The following is a 13,305-nucleotide window of genomic DNA, read 5'->3' on the forward strand; positions in this document are numbered from 1 at the left end:
CACGCCATTTATACTGTTGATTACTTATGCCCATTGCTCCAAGCATTCTAGTGGGGATCTGAGATCTTGCTGCTAAGCACAGTTGGCTGGCATTTCTGCTGTTGTGTTGCCCAGAATCTTTCATCTTTGGTTTCAGTCTTTCAAATCTTCCCAGATGCCTGACCTACCTGATTTCTAATCGGGGTTCGAGGTACTTGCCAACTGAAGCCTGCCTTTGTTAATTTTCTTAACTTGAATCTTTGTCTACTTAGATCTTCTTTAGTCACAGCCTTCACATTTACTCTCTTATAGTTGAATTTCTCATTCTGCCCCTGTGGCCTCCATCCTTTTTTGTTTCAGTCTAAGTTCTGGTGACATACCCTGGTCAGTCATTCTATAACTTGCACATTATGTGTGAAGGAAGTAATATTTTTTTCCTCAATGCACAGCCTTTGTAATTTAATAAAATATAAGTGAGTAGTAACTCAGAAGAATGTGCCCACATATCAACATACTTGTTAAGTGAATTAACACATTAAGTTATCCACAATTATTAAATGATAGTCTAATTATTAAACTTTTCATTCAATAAACAAATCAGAATGGTTTAATTAGTCTCACTACATTATTACCTTAGGCTCAAGGTCTTCAGCAGCTCTTGCTAAAAGCTGATTTATTTTTAGTTATAAATTTAAGAGTGCAAGCAATACTAATTTCCAGTACAATGATGAAGCAATTGCTTCTCTTTACAAAAAGAAAATCTCTGGCAGAGAGTTAACTTATTTATGGGTATGAAGAAATCAACATGGAAAATAATACAAAGAAGATGGTTTAAGAAATGTTCATTGGATAAATGAATGAATGGTTGAACTAACCATACTGCTTATTTTTTGTGACATATTTTGGACATGATTGTTTCATTTACTCATATTGGTAGCATTCTTATCATGTTAGGAAGTCTAACATATCTGGAGTTTGGATTCTTATATGAAAAATTCCCTTAGTATTCTTTATTTTCTCCAAGTATCATTCAGTCAAGGGTATCTGAAGTTTCCCACCAGGCTCTTATCTGGTTTCTTTCCACAAAAGTTATGCTGGAGGTGAATTATTGGCCAATTGATAACAAACAGGTTTTAAAAACTTATACCTGATTGGAATGTCATGTTCAGTGTTTGACTTCCTAGAAGAGTTCCAAGGTATTTCTCCCATTGAGTATGTTTTCTGCTTTTTCTGTTGGTAGCGCTAGTAAATTCAGATATGCATTATTTGGTATCAGACATAAATAGCGATGCATTGCCATTATAAAGCTTGTAAATGGTATATAAAAATGTTTTTCTATACTGAGACTTTTTAATAGGATGTTCATGCTAGAGACGCATTGTAGTATTTAGCACTGAAGTCCAAGGAAATTAGCTGGTGCCATATCATGTATTAGACACAATAATGCTCAGTTGCCGGTAACAGAAACCCAAAATAACAATTGTTCCAACAAAAGAACAATTTATTTACATCTCAAGTAAAATTCCAAAATGGACAGTGCAATGCTGCAGGGGAAATCTGTTCCACAAAGTCCTCAAGAACTGGATTCCTTCTATCTTGTTCTATAATACATAGATTTCTTTAAATTTTTTTAAAGTTTATTCATTTTTGAGAGAGAGAGAGACAGAGCATGAGCAGAGGAGGGGCAGAGAGAGAGAGAGAGGTAGACACAGAATCTGAAGCAGGCTCCAGGCTCTGAGCTGTCAGCACAGAGCCCGACAAGGGGCTCAAACTCACCAACTGAGATCATGACCTGAGCCGAAGTTGGACGCTCAACCGACTGAGCCACCCAGGCGCCCCTGTAATACATAGATTTCTATTCACAAGGTCTACTCATGGTCCAAATTGGTTGCTCCATCCACATTTTAAAACAGAGGAAGGGAAAAATGAAACTAGAAAGAAGCAAATGGTGTAGGCCAGCTATTTTGTGGGGGCCAGCTTTTTTAAAAAAATGTTTTTATTTATTTTTTGGGAGAGAGAGATGGAGCACGAGCAGGGGAGGGGGACAGAGAGAGGGAGTCACAGAATCCAAAGCAGGTTCCAGGCTCCCAGCTGTCAGCTTAGAGCCCGATATGGGGCTCGAACCCATGAACTGTGAGATCCATGACCTGACCTGAAGTTGGACGCTTAATTGACTGTGTCACCCAGGCACCCCATGGAGGGCAGCTATTTTAAAGAAAAGTTTTGCTTACATGTTATTAACTAGAATTCAGTCATATGCCACTTAAGCTACAAGGGAGACGAGGCATTCATGAATCTGACTAAAATGTCAGAAGTTCTTTAATTATGGAAGAAGAGGAGGACTTTTGAAGGGCAGTAAGGATTCTCTACAACCATATGTGAATTATTTCAGGTTAAGGAAGCTCTGAAAACAAAGATTGAAATATTTAATTACTTTGATTAGTCACTGGAGAATACCAGCCATTGAAATTTTTTTTAAATTTTTTTTTTTTAACGTTTATTTATTTTTGAGACAGAGAGAGACAGAGCATGAACAGGGGAGCGGCAGAGAGAGAGGAAGACACAGAATCTGAAGCAGGCTCCAGGCTCTGAGCTGTCAGCACAGAGCCCGACACGGGGCTCGAACCCACGGACTGTGAGATCATGACCTGAGCCGAAGTCGAACGCTTAACTGAAAAAGCCACCCAGGCGCCCCACCATTGAAATTTTTAATATATAAATCACAACGTGTTATATATTACAACCTAATATGCATTTGGTCAGTTTTACAATTGAAATACATTGGAATAAGGCATAGAAAAAATAAGTAAGTCATAAGAGTATGTAACATTAGTCATAACTTCTAATTGTCTATTAACCAAACTGGGTCAAGTGTAAAGAACATGAATTGCTCAAAATTATCAGAGATTAAAATAAATCTCCTTAGTAAAATGGCATTTCTCTACTCCTACATTATTGATTTGAGTGTGGCTGAAATAAAGAGACGAGGGAACTTGACTGAAACAAATTGGATGAACTAGAAATCCTGATGAACATCATATAACAAAAAGTTGGGGCTAGTTGTGCTAGCTCAAAGAGAATGGGAATGCATAAACATGTGCCAGAATAAATCTTTTCAATAAATACTGAATGTAACAAGGTTAGATACTGCATTTCTTTGATATTTGTATGTTGCACATGAATAAATTTAAATTGAAGAACAAATGTCTAGAAATTTATGTTCTATGTAATTTTAAAGAGAATATCAATTCAAGAATATTCCATTTGAACAACAAATGTTAAAATGTCAATACTACGCAAAGCAATCTACATATTCAATGCAGTCCCTATCAAAATAACTTCTTCACAGAGTTTCAACAAATAATCCTAAAATTTGTATGGAGCCAGAAAAGACCCCAAATAGCCAAAGCAGTCTTGAAAAAGAAAGCCAAAGCAGGAGGCATCACAATCCCAGACTTCAAGCTATACTACAAAGCTGTAATCATCAAGACAGTATGGTACTGGCACAAGAACAGATGTTCAAATCAATGGAACAGAATAGAGAACCCAGAAATGGACCCACAAACGTATGGCCAACTAATCTTTGACAAAGCGGGAAAGGATATCCAAGGGAAAAAAGATACTCTCTTCAGCAAGTGGTGCTGGGAAAACTGGACAGAGACATGCAGACAAATGAACCTGGACCACTTTCTTACACCATACACAAAAATAAACTCAAAATGGGTGAAAGATCTAAATGTAAGACAGGAAGCCATCAAAATCCTCGAAGAAAAAGTAGGCAAAAACCTCTTTGACCTTGGCCGCAGCAACTTCTTACTCAGCACAACTCTGGAGGCAAGGGAAACAAAAGCAAAAATGAACTACTGGGACCTCATCAAAATAAAATTTTCTGCACAGCGAAGGAAAGAATCAGCAAAACTAAAAGACAACCGATGGAATGGGAGAAGATATTTGCAAATGACATATCAGATAAAGGGTTAGTATTCAAAGTCTATAGAGAACTAATCAAACTCAACACCCAAAAAACAAATAATCCAGTGAAGAAATGGGCAAAAGACATGAATAGACACTTCTCCAAAGAAGACACCCAGGTGGCCAACCGACACATGAAAAAATGCTCCACATCACTCATCATCAGGGAAATACAAATCAAAACCACAATGAGATACCACCTCACACCTGTCAGAATGGCTAACATTAACAGCTCAGGCAACAACAGATGTTGGCGAGGATGCGGAGAAAGAGGATCTCTTTTGCATTGTTGGTGGGAATGCAGGCTGGTGCAGCCATTCTGGAAAACAGTATGGAGGTTCCTCAAAAAACCCAAAATAGAACTACCCTACGACCCAGCATTTGCACTACTAGGCATTTATCCACGGGATACAGGTGTGCTGTTTCAAAGGGACACATGCACCCCCATGTTTATAGCAGCACTATCAACAATAGCCAAAGTATGGAAAGAGCCCAAATGTCCAGCGATGGATGAATGGATAAAGAAGGTGTGGTATATATATACAATGGAGTATTACTCAGCAATCAAAAAGAATGAAATCTTGCCATTTGCAACTACGTGGATGGAACTGGAGGGTATTATGCTAAGTGAAATTAATCAGAGAAAGACAAAAATCCTATGACTTCACTCATATGAGGACTTTAAGAGACAAAACAGATGAACAGAAGGGAAGGGAAACAAAAATAATATAAAACCAGGGAAGGGGTCAAAACAGAAGAGACTCATAAATATGGAGAACAAACTGAGGGTTACTGGGGGAGTTGTGGGAGGAGGGATGGGCTAAATGGGTAAGGAGCACTAAGGAATCTACTCCTGAAATCATTGTTGCACTATATGCTAACTAATTTGGATGTAACTTAAAAAAAAAAAAAGAATATTTCGTTTGGTGATCTTTTGCTTCATTAATTATATCACTTGTTTCCACAATTTTCTCCCTTTTTGCACCTGCATTTTCAAGATATGAGAAATATGCTATGCTCTCTGCCTTCCCCCAACCCTGGAAACACTCTGCTCAATATATACTTTACTTTGTGAAGGAAGCTTAGAGTTTTTTTAGTGCTCTTATACTTGAAAAGATTGAATTCTCTAAGGTGACTTTCAAGCAGATGTCATTTATTAAATAGTTATGTTTCCTCATTCATTAATCTTAGCATTTTTCTCATCAGTTCTGCTATGAAAATGTAGCCAAAACAAAACTTTGGAGACAGTCTGAGGCATGTACTACCCACTCCTTTCCTTTCTTTGCTTCTGGAAGCAGATGTGTTTTAATACAGGGGGGCGGTGGGTGGGGGGGGAATGATGATACAAAGAGGACTTTTTTGGTCTCTTCTTCCATAGAGTTTATAGTATCTATATGTGTTTTGTAGTACACAAGTATTATCTCTTGGCTATTAACATTCTGTGCAATAAAATTAGCCTTCTTTTCTCTTTTAAATTAGAAGTTTAAATAAGTTGGAATTTATTCGTCCTTCTCTTCATCTTTCTTTGGCTTACTAGCGTAACAGGATGTAGACATTTAAGAGCAATGTGCTGACAAAGCCAAGAGAATGCATTTCCTTTACACTTAGTGGGAAAAAAATCTCCAAAACAGTAAAATATAAAAAGGATAAATTTAGGGGCCACCTGTCTGACTCAGTCAGAAGAGCATGCAACTCTTGATCTCAGGGTTGTGAGTTTGAGCCCCGCAATGGGTATAGAGATTACTTACATAAATAAACTTAAAAAAAAAAGATATTTAGAAAAGTGAAGAGCAGGAGTGGCCTGACGTTGTGTGGGGCCTGAGGGTTATTTAATATGGGAGGAACACTTCTTTAAGAATCAGAGTGCAAACTATCTTTACAACCCTAAAACAAATGACCATGTGATCACGTTGATAGGGTCCGTCCTGGGGTTTTGGAGGTGGCCTGTGCACGTGAGAGGACCTACAGCTTCTATAGCTTCATGGTAAGTGTGCCTCTGGTTCATCTACAGTACGGTTTCAGATGTACTTTTTGGGGTTTTTGCTATTGATTTGTGTTACACTTCACTGGATCCCCCATTTTACTAAATGGACTTTCTAGAGCCAAGCATTGGATTTGTTATATCATAGAACAGAAGTTGGGCAGTATGGCCCTGGCCTCAGACTATTTCTTTGGAGCCTGTGTCAGTCCATGTGCCAGAACCATGAAGCTGCCTTTTTGTTTTCTCTCTAACAAGAGATCAGAAGGTCTCTTTCTGGGGAGGGAAATGATTAATGAAGAACATTCATCTTGTAAAGAAACATCTTAAATAGTGTCCGTTCACCCTGTACATATTGATTGTTCTTTCAAGGAGAAATCCAAATGCCATGACTATAAGCTGCGCATAGCATCTGTGAACTCCTCATAAGCTCAGTTAGGAAATACAAAGTTGGGTGTGTTTGTGTGTGTGAATATATATGATAATTTTGTCAGTTTGGCAGGCAATTATTTTTACTTAAAAAGCAAGTAATTTCTTGGCATTTTATACTTACAGGTTATTAATATACATAGTTTATAAAGTGTTAAGATTAGTTTTTAGCTAACACACTCATAATTCTATTTAAAATAAATCGTTTCCCTCTTTAATGGAGACATTTTTGGAAGTGATATGTTTATTCCTACATTATTGAAATATATATTTTCAGAATTTCATATGGAATTTGTTTTATAAATTCATTGTGTGTGTGTGAATACATGTGAATACATACATGTGAATACATACATATACATACAGACACAAACACACATACATGTGCATACATACACATACATTTTGTCTTTTGCATGGCCTATGTGAATAAAATTACAAAATTCTACTATGGTTATATTTATTTATGTGGGAGGATAAAAGAATAAAAGAAATGAAAGGAAATAGCCCATGCATGGATAGGAAGACTTGGTATTATCAGGATGTCATTTATGTGCACACTCATCTGTAGCTAAGTACGATTCAATTGCTTTTGAAGTGTTGTGCTTAGGAACTTGAAGATTAAAAAGGGATTTTAAAGTACATTTATGAAAAAATCATGCAAAAATAGTCAGGAAATTTTTCAAAAGAAGAATAAGGACCAGAGACTTTATCTTATTTTTTTTAAAGTTAATATCAGACTTCAGCAACTAACTAACTTCAGCAATTAATGTGTATTATGTAATTAGGTATGTAGTGTACTGATATACACAAGTCAATAGGAAATAAGCCCAAGTATTTATTATGATTTAGTATATCAGCACAGTGGCATATAAAATCACCGGGCAGTGTTAGGAAATAAAAATAGCATTTATTGGGGACTCACTATGTACCCGGTGCTGCTCCAATCACTTGACATCTATCATTTAATCCTAACCTCACAATAACCTTATGAGTTTGTATTAGTCCTGATTTATAGATGTAGGATCTAAGACTTAGAGAAATGAAATAATTTGCCAATGATCATACAGGTGGTAAGTGAGAGGTGGGTTTTAGATCTAGGCAATCTGGCTCCCAACCCAATCTCTTAACCAGTATGCGTTACTGCCTACAGTGCCCCTTGCCAATGATACATGCTAGTTATTTTAGCGCATTGTCAGTATAACAGGCAAAACAGTTTTTAAGTATTTTTTGACTTTCTAAATTGCATTCTTTAATTACCAAGGAGAATGAACTTGTAAAATATTGCATATGTAGACGTCTTTTTTTTTTTTTTTTTTTGGTAAACTACCTATTCCCACTGTTATGTTCAACTTTTACTTTTTGATTTATAAGAATTCTTCACATATTAAGGATATTACTCTTTATTTATCATATATATGGTTGCAGCCATACGCAAATTCAAAAATGACAAACCATACTTTGCCTCTATATTACTAATTATACTGTTTTCACCTTTCCTGAAACGTACTTTCCCTACATAACATCCCTGCTCTTCACGATCTCAGTTTAAACATTACCTCACAGTAAGGCCTTCCCTGAAACCCGGGACTAAGTTAGAACGCCCTCTTCCAGGTAACCAAAATACCCTGTACCTCCCTCTTGTAAACATGAATCATATTTATATTTACTTGTCCAAAGTTTATCCACTCTAACAGAGGGTGAATATTCTGCTTATATTTACCTGTGAAATGTTTTCCTTTCATAATTTTCTTGTTCCTGATATGGCCTTTTCTTCCCACTCCCTTCAATGTTTCTTGTAAGGCTGGTTTAGTGGTGGTGAACTCCTTTAACTTGTTTGTCTGGGAAACTCTATCTGTCCATTCTGAATGACAGGGTTGCTGAGTAGAGTAATCTTGGTTGCAAGTTTTTTTTTCCTTCCAGTACTTTGACTCTATCATGCCCCTCCCTTCTGGCCTGCAGAGTTTCTGCTGAAAAAATCAGCTGGTAGCCTTATGGGGTTTCCCTTATATGCAATGATTTTCTTTCCTCTTGTCACTTTTAAAACTCTACCTCTACTTTTTGGCATTTTAATTATTATGTGTCTTGGTGTAGACCTCATTGGGTTAATTTTGTTGGGGCCTGTTTGCTTCCTGGACCTGGATCTCTGTTTCTTTACCCAGATTAGGGAAGTTTTCAGTTATTATTTCTTCAAATAAATTTTCTACTCCCCTCTCTCTCTCTTCTTCATCCGGGATCCCTATAATGGGAATGTAATTATGCTTGCTGATGTTCTTGAGTTCCATTAACCTATTCTCATTTTTTATTATTCTTTTTTTCCATTGAGCTTGGTTGCTTTCCACTACTGTGTCTTCCAGCTCACTGATCTATTATTCTGCTTCCTATAATCTATTATTGATTCCCTCTGGCCATTTATTTTATTTTTTAAATTTATTTCTTTAAATTCAAGTTAGTTAACATACAGTGTAGTATTGGTTTCAGGAGAAGAATCCAATGATTCATAACTTATATATAACACCCAGTCATCATCCCAACAAGTACCCTCCTTAATGCCCATCACATTTGGCCTATCCCCCCACCCACCTCTTCTCCAGCAAACCCCAGTTTGTTTTCTGCATTTAAGAGCCTCTTGGGGCACCTGGGTGGTTCAGTCAGTTGAGCGTCCGACTCTTGATTTTGACTCAGGTCATGATCCTAGGGTCATGGGATTAAGCCCCATGTCTGACTCCACACTGAGCATGGAGCCTGCTTAGGATTCTTTCTCTTTCCTTCTGCCCCTCTCCTCTCTCTCTCTCTCTCTCAAATAAAAAAAATTTTTTTTAAGTCTTTTCTGGTTTCCATTATCTCTGCTTTTATCTTATTTTTCCTTCCCCTCTCCTATGTTCATCTCTTTTATTTCTTAAATTCCACAAATGAGTGAAATCATATGATATTTTCTTTCCCTGACTGACTTATTTCACTCAGCATAATAAACTCTAGTTCCATCTACACTGTTGCAAAATGGCAAGATTTCATTCTTTTTGATCAAGTAATATTCCATTATATATGTATACCACATCTTCTTAAGCCATTCATCAATTGATGGACATTTGGGCTCTTTCCATAATTTGGCTATCATTGATAGTGCTGCTATAAACATTGAGGTGCATGTGCCCCTTCGAATCATCATTTTTGTATTTTTTGCATAAATACCTAGTGGTAGTCATAAGGTAATTCTGTTTTTAATTTTTTGAGGAACCTCCATATTGTTTTCCAGCATATTGGTGCTGGAATGCACCAGCTTGCATTCCCATCAACAGTGCAAAAGTGTTCCCCTTTCTCTGCATCCTTGCCAACATCTGTTGTTTCCCAAGTTGTTAATTTTAGCCGTTCTGACAGGTGTGAGGTGGTATCTCATTGTGGTTTTGATTTACAAAACTAAATCAACAAAACTAAAAGGCAACCCATGGAATGGGAGAAGATATTTACAAATGACATATCAGATAAAGAGTATCCCTCCAGTGCATTTTTAATTTCAGTTATTGAATTCTTTGTCTCATTGATTCCCTTCTTTTTTTACATTTTCTTGTGTTTTTTTTCACCATGATCTCAATTATGTTTTTATTTTTTTCACAACTTTGTTTTTAAAACTGAAGAGGAAAAAGGAGAAAATTAACATTATTAGTTGCATATGAGCAATGAAAATATTTTTACACATAATTTTCTATATTTTCCAAATTATCTATAATTTATTCATTTATTTTTACTCTAACTTTAAATTTTTATATATTTTTACTTAAATTTAAAGACATTTTATTAAATTTATAGAGAGGGGTGCCTGGGTGGCTTGGTCGGTTAAGCATCCGACTTCGGCTCAGGTCATGATCTCGCAGTCCGTGAGTTCGAGCCCCGCATCGGGCTCTGTGCTGACAGCTCAGAGCCTGGAGCCTGTTTCAGATTCTGTGTCTCCCTCTCTCTGTGACCCTCCCCCGTTCATGCTCTGTCTCTCTCTGTCTCAAAAATAAATAAACATTTAAAAATAAATAAATAAATAAATTTATAGAGAAATCTAGTTTCAAAAATCAATTGGAACCAAAAGGCTTATAATGAAAAACAGAAGTCTGGTCTCAACTCCTCTCCAATTTCATTCCCTAAGACAACTGTTTTTTGTGGATTTTTTTTATTTTTTTTAAATTTTAATAAATTTTAATTACACAAACATCTACATGAGACACTTATTTTTTAAATCAGAGTTCCTATTCTGTGCCTCATCTGTGGTAAACATAACTTTTGTAGTTATTTTTAAATATTTTTCTAAGTAGCCATTTATTTATTTATTTATTTATTCTTTTAATTTCAGGAATAGAGTTTAGTGATTCATCACTTACATATAACACCCCAGTGCTCATCCCAACAAGTGTCCTCCTTAATCCCCCTCACCCATTTAGCCCATCCCCCTACCCAACATCCTGCCAGCAACCCTCAGTTTGTTCTCTGTATTTAAGAGTCTCTTACGGTTTGTCTCCCTCTCTGTCTTTATATTATTTTTGCTTCCCTTCCCTTATGTTCATTTTTTTTTACATTTTCTATCTCTTTGTGGGAGCTCTCACTGAGATCCTCCACTCTTTTCTCAAGTGATAAGTGTCTTTATGACTACTGCTTTGAATTTTTTGTGAGGCATCTTGCTTATCTCCGTTTCATTTAGCTCTTTTGCTGCAGTTTTGTTCTATTCTTTCATTTGGGACATATTCCTTTGTCTCCTCGTTTTGTCTAACTCTTTGTTTCTATGTGTTAGGAAAATCAGCTACATCTCCTGCTCTTGAAAGTAGTAGCCTTTTGAAGAAGAGGTCTTGTGGTGCCCTGTAGAACAATGGCCTTTGTTAACCAGAGCCAGGTACTTTAGAGGTGTCTCCTATGTGTGTTGCATGTACCCTACTGTTGTGACTGAGCCTCATTTGCCTTTGTCCAGTTGGCCGCAGTGGCCCACTTTGCCTGTTGTGATCTGGGTTTGGTCCTTGTTCTCTTAGGAGGATAGTCTGGGGCTGTCACTGGCTTGTAGTTGGGCAGTTTCAGCAGTAAGACCAGATGCCTACCCTCAGCCCATTTGCTGGGGCTACAGTGGTACCAAGCTTCAGGGTGTTCTCCCTATTTTATCCCCTGAGAGGTTTTTGTTAGTGGACAGGACCAGTAGTCAGGCCAGATGCCTGCCAGGGTGCAGTTATACTGATTGGCAGGGGACTCTCCCTGCACTGCTAGTTACAATGTTCAGCTGCTGGGATTGAGAATCTACTCATGTGTGTGGTTATCTTCCCCTCTCCCCAGGGCAGGAGTCACTTTGGAGTGGAGCTGGTCCCTGTCGGGGCTGCTTGCAGGATGGAACACAGCAGAAACTGCTTTGGAGGGACTCCTGCTGAATCGGGTGGGTTGGATGGGTGGATCTGTAGGAGAATGCAGGGTGGCACCCAGTGTCAGCATGGTAGGTGGAGGGTGTTTGTGCTGTTTCCTATAGGAGTCAGGCTATCTAGGCTGGGGAGAGCAGGAGAGAAATGGTGCCCACTAGCTCTTTTATTATTGGAAAAGTGTCCTAAAGATCCCTGTTCTCCAGTACATGTTCTGGGATTAGTAAAGAAATCTCCTTTACATATACTCCAGGCAATTTTCAAAAAGTATATTTCAAAAATTTATATTATATACTTTTTAAATTGAGACAAAGTCTGCTGTTTTAAAATATACAATTCAGGGGTTTAAGTATATTCACAAAGTTATACAATCATTGCCACTGTCAAATTCTGGAATATTGTCATCGTCATCCCCAAAGAAACCCTGTATCCCCTAGCCATCACTCACAATTTCTTCCTCACTCCAGTCCATGGCAATGACTAATCTACTTTCTGTCTCTATGGATTTGCCTTTTCTGAACATTTGATATATTGACTTTTGTGCCTGGCTTCTTTCACTTAGCATAATGTTTTTTGTGATTTCAACATGTTTCCATGTTGTGACATATTTCAGTACTTTATTTCTTTTTATAGATGGATAATATTCCATTGTATGAATATACCATTTTTGTTTATCCATTCCTTAGTTGATGGACATTGGTTTTTTTTCCCACTTTTTGGTTATGAATAATGCTGCTGTAAACATTCATCTGTAAGTTTTTTTTAATGCTTTATTTATTTTGAGAGAGTGTGAATGGGGGGTGGGGAGAGATAGAGAGAGAGAGAGAGAGAGAGAGAGAGAATATCCCAAGCTGGTTCCAAACTGTCAGTGCAGAGCCCTATGTGGGGCTCGAACCCACAAACTGTGAGATCATGACCTGAGGCAAAATAAAGAGTTGGACATTCACCCAGGCACCCCCATCTACAAGTTTTTGTGTGGACATATGCTTTCAGTTTTCTTGGGTATGTACTTAGGAGTGGAATTGCTGGGTTATATGGGAAACTCTATATTTAACTTTTTAAGGAACTGCCAAACCATTTCTAAAGTGGTTGTACCTTTTTATATTCCCATCAGCAATTTATGACAGTTCAATTTCTCTACATCTTTGCAAACACTGGTTATAGTCATTTTTTTTTTATAACCATCCTAGCAGGTATGCAGTGGCATCTCATTGTGGTTTTGATTTGTATTTCTGTCATGACTGATGATGTTGATCATCTTTACATGTTCCTGTTGTCCTTTATATATCTTCTTCTATATCTTCTGTTCAATCATTTGCCCATTTTTACTGGATAATTTGTCTATTTATTATTGAGTTGTAAAGATTCCTTATATTTAGATTCAAGTCTCTCATTCAATATATGACTTATAAATATTTCCTTCCATTCTATGTTAACTTCCTTGATAGTTTTCTTAGAGTGCACAAATTTATAACTTTGATCAAGTCAAGTTTATCTATTTTTTCTTTTATTGCTTGTGCTTTTGGCATCATATCTAAGAAACCAATGCCTAATCCAAGGTCACTAAGA

The 13,305-nt window shown here is 37.1% G+C and overlaps 1 long non-coding RNA gene across 1 annotated transcript in view; it reads right to left on the reverse strand.

The window, feature by feature from the left end:
* Positions 1-8,244, reverse strand: part of LOC128774897 (uncharacterized) — a 37,340-nt gene extending 29,096 nt beyond the window's left edge. The window contains exon 1 of the long non-coding RNA XR_008419396.1: positions 8,082-8,244. This is a non-coding gene — a long non-coding RNA (uncharacterized LOC128774897). The remainder of the gene's footprint in view (positions 1-8,081) is intronic.
* Between the last annotated feature and the right edge of the window lie 5,061 nt (positions 8,245-13,305).

Source organism: Panthera pardus, unplaced genomic scaffold (genome assembly GCF_024362965.1).
Source record: "Panthera pardus isolate Hobbes unplaced genomic scaffold, ASM2436296v1 HiC_scaffold_6, whole genome shotgun sequence".
NCBI classification, from domain to species: domain Eukaryota; kingdom Metazoa; phylum Chordata; class Mammalia; order Carnivora; family Felidae; genus Panthera; species Panthera pardus.